This window comes from Podarcis tiliguerta (genome assembly GCF_965153285.1).
Source record: "Podarcis tiliguerta genome assembly, chromosome: 7".
NCBI lineage: Eukaryota > Metazoa > Chordata > Lepidosauria > Squamata > Lacertidae > Podarcis > Podarcis tiliguerta.
Window position 1 is genome coordinate 22,776,944 of NC_139540.1, and position 5,839 is coordinate 22,782,782.

Genomic DNA, 5,839 nt, shown 5'->3' on the forward strand with positions numbered 1-5,839 from the left:
GGCCCTAGGAGTTGGCTCCTATGATCAGTGGTGCCAGCAAAGCACTGGCAATCAGCTTGATCAGTGGGCCTTACAAAGCACTGTGTCTGATTCGAAGCCTGGCAGACAAAACCAGGTCATCTGACATCAGGAGGTTGGCGGGGGGGGGGGTCGCCAGCCTGACTCAGTTCCCCAGTCCTCTCTTAAATTAAGTGTGGAGAAAAAGTTGAAAAGAATACTGAGGTCCTCTTGTGGCTTGCGTTTGGTGTGAATCCTTCTTCCCCAGACAGGGATTTCCTTCAGGGGAGCAGTGGCATTCGTTTACCTCAGATCTTTGCCATGACACACCTGTCACTGTTCACCTTCCAAATTTTAATGCTACTTCGGTGATCACAGAGGCAGTGGGGGGGGGGAACCCACTTTGTTCTAACATAACATGGAAGCTGGCTCCTTTCTTTAAAAAAAAAAATAAAGGACGCCTGGACATGTCAGTGACTGTCGCCGCTTGCCGGCTCACTTTACAAAGACTGGCTTTGAAGTACTCTCACAAATCGAAAGAGCTATGTCTTTTAAATGAGAAAGTACAAACTGAACCAAAAAAGGAATGATCAAAACCTTTTGTCCTCACAGCCTGCTGGCAGCTTCTAGAGGATTGTGGTGTCAGCCTAGCGCACCCAGCAGAACACTTGTTCGTCGTGGGTGAACTTCATGGAAATATTGTTTGCATTCCGTTGCAAAAGGAGTTTCTTTGATAGAAATGGTTTGCTGGGGTCAGGACCAGTTGCAGCTATGAGATAAAACCTCTGGTATGGTGCCCTCTGGTGGGGCCTCTCCTATGTCAGTCAGCGGACATGAATGCACACACCACGTGGGCCTTCTTGCCAGCAAGCAGCCACAGTAGCAGCCCCATCAGTACTGTGGCATTTTGGAGTTACCTTTTACATTTCCCACAATGCCCTGGGGTGACGCTACATTGGGGAAAGACTCCAGAGCATTGTAGGAAAGGTAAATGGTGCCATACCGCTCAGAGTGTCACAAAAGAAGGGCCCCCATCAGCAATGGGCCTAGGCAGCTGCCCAGAAATGCCTATTGCGACTTCTGATCTTGATGTGGAATTGCAGGTAGACTAACTTTCTCTTAATCTAACCTCCGGTCGATGTGGGAAGACAGGAGATCGCCTAACCTGACAAGGCAATGGATGAGACACCAGCCACCTTAGCACCAGAGCAGAGGGCTAACATTTCGGATTTAAAAGTATAGTGGACAATGGGTAAGGAAAAGTAAAAATGAAACGTTGGTTGCTGTGCCAGCGTTTGCCTCTGCCACCTCCAAATGGGATGTAGATCCTGAAATGTTGCCCAGAAAGGATTGTGACTTTGAGCTGCTGAACATGAGCAAACACGTCAAATGACCAAGCTATTGTTATCAGCTGTGGGCAACAAGGAATTTGGTGACGTACACCTGCTGAAGTATTATTTATTTACTGAGTTTATATCTTGCCTTCCCTCCTTCGAGGAGCCCAGGGAGGCAAATAGATACACAAGTTAAAAAGTTTTGTATTCACGGAATTAATATCATGGCTAGTTTAGCCTTTCCTTTTGTCCAGACGGGAGATATGCTTCATTAATTTCTTACACTTGGTTCCTGTGGAATTATTGCCTTTTCTTTGTTCTGTGTTCCATTATAAACCAACTTGTTTGCTTCCAACCTGACTGTTTAGACGTTATGCAAAGTGGGAATTGTCTTATTTGTTGCAAAAGGACTTCCTTGCATCCTTTCCCAGATCAGCTGAAGAACTGGAAAAATACACACCCATATATTTCATCACAAGGGCAAAGAGTGATTTTCCCACCTCCGAAAAAGAAAGAAAGAATTCACACTATGTCCTTTGTTTCTTAATATTCCTTCTTCAAAATTTACTTGGAGTTTGTACTGCCAAAGAGTATCACAGAACTATATGTCCAAACTGAGTAAAACATGGAGTGCTATCAAGAGCACACTATATCAGTCTGAAGAAATTGGCACTCCCTTGTGAAAGCTACGTGTTCCTTTCTTATCTTGCTGGTACAGATCTCAGGCTTTTTAGTTTTCACAATGACATTTAAGTACATGTCACAGCCCTGTGGATAGTTTAGAAATAGGGTGGGGAAAACAGGGCAAGAAGGATTCTGATGTACTGGAGTTCAAGAACAAGGCAATTTTGCTACACATGAACACCAGAATTTGCTGTTGCTAAAGTATATCAGTATGTGGACAGAGAATCTACCATACCCAATTCCCAGGACTCCAGGTGGTTTACAACATGCTTCAAAAAAGTTACCATGTTTGTCCACCAACTTACAATCCACCATCCTCATCATTGGACATACTGTGCAACCCTCCCCAGGTACTGACTGCCAGACCCAAACTAAAAAGTCTGGCAATGCTTCCACAAGATGCTCAACTCTGGCAAGCCTCTAAGGTTTCCATAATTGTGGGGTGCTCCCAATAATACTTCTCTGTGTATCCTCAACATTTGGGCAGCTCACGGGTGGCATGGTGAGATGTCTGGGCCACAGGTGAGGAAGCTAGCCATTTTAGCATATTAGGCATTTAATGCTTTATAGAATACCGCCAGCACACTGATCAAACAAAGACAGAGAACAACAACAGAACAGAACAGCACAAAACCCATGTGCTTGCAGCAGCCAAACTCTAGGGCCACATTCTGCACTAGCTGCAGCTTTTAAACCAGGGGTTGCCAGCGTGATACCTGGAGGCAGCAGTGTGCCTGCCGGAACTTTCTATGGTGCCTGCAAATTGTTGCTGGCATCTGCTTCAAGAGACAATGGAGAAGTGCACTTTTGGAGGCAAGATCAAGCTGCTGTGGCTGTAGATACCAATGTGGGAGAGACATGTTTTGTTGCAGCTGGGGCAGAGGAAGGCATCTGGTTGTGCTGTTGCAGATGCACCGTGGCGTTTCTTATCTCTGCGCTCTTCCCAGCAGTCATTTCTCCTCTGTTCACTCCTATGGGTACACAACTTGACTGCCAGTCTCTAGGCACTTCAGTTGTCTGCAAGGGATTCCCACACGGTAGGGTTGATGTTGTCAGCCTTTACGTTATGTTTGCAGACATATTTGTAGCTTACAGTTGACCAGGTACCTGAAGCCAGCTCCCCATAGAGCAGGGGTCAGCAGCCTTTTTCAGCCGTGGGCCAGTCCACCATCCCTCAGACCATGTGGTGGGCTGGACTATTTTTTTGGGGGGAGGGGGAATGAACGAATTCCTATGCCCTACAAATAACCCAGAGATGCATTTTAAATAAAAGGGCACATTCTACTCATGTAAAAACACGCTGATTCCCAGACCGTCTGTGGGCCAGATTGAGAAGGCGATTGGGCCGGATCCGGCCCCCAGGCCTTAGGTTGCCTACCCCTCCCATACAGCATGTCTTTGGGGATCCTGCAATCTTCCATTCTGTGGACATGATGATGCCAGCATAGATGTCACTGAGACAGACCTCAGTAAATCTCCCCTCAAAAATCTGCAGTGAACAAGAGACTGTTTACTCTTGCTGTTCAGCTCCTCTTTGTACAGGCTCAGCCTCTCCTACATTGAATATGTCCCCTTAAACATGCCCACATTTCATTGGATGCCAGGATCAGACACCCTTTCACCTGTTCTGAACAGAGTAGAAATGCAAAGAGCTTCTCTCTACGAATGATGGTGACTGATATATTTGCTTTTTCCTGCATCAATTGTGGCTGGGGATGCTCACAGCATTTTGGCCTCATCTCTTTTTCTGTTCTTGTAGATATGGCCGCCATTTTGTTCATACCCCATGGCAGCCATTTTGTGTTATGTCATTCCCTCATGGCAGCTGGCATTTTGTGGCTGCCACCCATTATGCCTTCTCAAAAATCCAAATTTGTCCACTGGTCCAAAGAGGTTTGCCACCTCTTATCTAAACATTAATGAAGGGCAGCCCAATGTAGGAGTTCCCAGGACAGAAGGTAGATAAGCTCTCCATAAATTTCCTAGCTTTTGTCCAGAGTCTCAATATGGCATTCTTTGTACTATGAACACATAAACTTATTTTAAATCAAAATGATCTGAAATGTTCTTCAGTTAAATTGCTACCCACATAACACAATTATACATTTTGAGAGAAAGAAAGAATAAAATCTAAACTCCTACCCTTTAAATATGCTTCATTTTAGGTGCAGAAATGTGAGATAACTAAGCCAAGCAACACTGTCATGCTGCCTGCATGAACTGCACAAAATGTTCAGATCTATTACTTCTTTTCTTCTCCCCCTTCCTGACTAGTGGGATCCTCATGTGCTTGCTGTAGATCTGTGACAAAAGTCTAATAGAAAAGCGAAGATAAAGCCTGGACTTTTCAAGGTGAGACAAAACGACTCATGACCCACATCTTCAGAACCGCAGTTAATGGCGATAATGAACACTCCGTGGGACAGCAAGCATTTGAAACTGGATCAATTGCTAAGCAAACTGAACAGCCTAGCAAAAGGGGGGGGAGTGAGCATAATACTGCAAAATCTTCAATAGCACAAAAGAAATCCACACGCTTTGACAGCAACCAAACAAGTTTCTGGATAATGAAATTGAACATTTGCAGATCTTATCAGTGCAGAAAATGGATTATTGGGTGCGGTGGAGAGGGGGGCTCTGCAGATTTTAATTAACTAAACAATTTGATTTGATTTGAAAAGCCTTATTGAAAAATGGACATGAAGCTAGATAATAAAACAAAGTTTCAATATTTATTTGCTAGCTTCAAATAGGCTGCTCACTATCCTCAGTTTGTTGCAGCCTTGCTACAAACTCTAAGATCATAAAATTGTAGAGTTGGAAGAGACCCTGAGGGTCATCTTGTTCAACCCCCTGCAATGCTGGACTACACACACACACACACACACACGTTTGCAAAATGTGTACTTTGGATCTAACTTAGGTGTGAGGGAGTGCTACTCTTATTACTAAATGGAACTTATGGGTGAAGGGGAGTAAAACTCATCTCCATCTTGCCTTACCTCCCTGGGCTGCACAGCTTTGATTACCCCCCACAAGCGTGGCTCTGGTGCCAGAAATGAATTGGTTTTGGGGGTATAGAGTCTTCAATAAGCAGAGCTATGGGGAGATGTGGGGAGATAAGGCACGGGATCAACAAGCATATGTTTAGCAAACACAAGTCTGTCTGTTTGGGCTCTCAGAAGCAGGGCCAGATGAAGGCCTTTATTCAAAATATAAACAATAATAAACCATAAAATTTAAAAAAAAATCTTTCAAAATGAAACAAAACCTACAGCAGGGTGGAAAAGAATGTTGATGTTGTATACTTCCACTTTATATTTCAAATGCTGAGTTTGCAGTTTCTGCCAAGTTTTACTAAAGATTATTTAATCACTTCACCGAGTAGCGGGTTTGCAGCCGTGGTGAGCCACGAATCACAGATCCACCAGACTGGCCACTACTTGTTATTGGCAACCCACTTAGTGTGGTAAGTGCCCTTCTCTATACTATAGTTAGCGTCATAGTTAATTCAGCTCTGGAGTAACTATGAAAGTCCCACTGCAAGGGCATATGCCTAGCATTCATAACTGGGTCTACTGCATGGTGGTGAAAGCAGCAAAAAGAGCCTGCTTTGCTGCTTCCTTCATGTATTCAGTGGCGTAGCGTGGGTTGTCAGCACCCGGGGCAAGGCAAGTAATTTGCGCCCCCTAACCCGTGGATTTGCGCCCCCTAACCCTAACCCCCAGATGTTGCGCCCGGTGCGGCCGGCCCCCCCTGCACCCCCCACGCTACGCCACTGCATGTATTTGAGTAATCACCCAGCAGAGCTCTTCAAGTTGGTG

At 45.0% G+C, this 5,839-nt stretch overlaps 1 long non-coding RNA gene across 1 annotated transcript; it reads left to right on the forward strand.

Annotated features, from left to right (window-relative positions):
* The first annotated feature begins 839 nt into the window (after positions 1 to 839).
* Positions 840 to 4,497, forward strand: LOC310682309. The gene is made up of 2 exons (XR_014513861.1): positions 840 to 1,100; positions 4,181 to 4,497. It is a non-coding gene; the product is annotated as an uncharacterized lncRNA (long non-coding RNA).
* Positions 4,498 to 5,839: the final 1,342 nt, after the last annotated feature.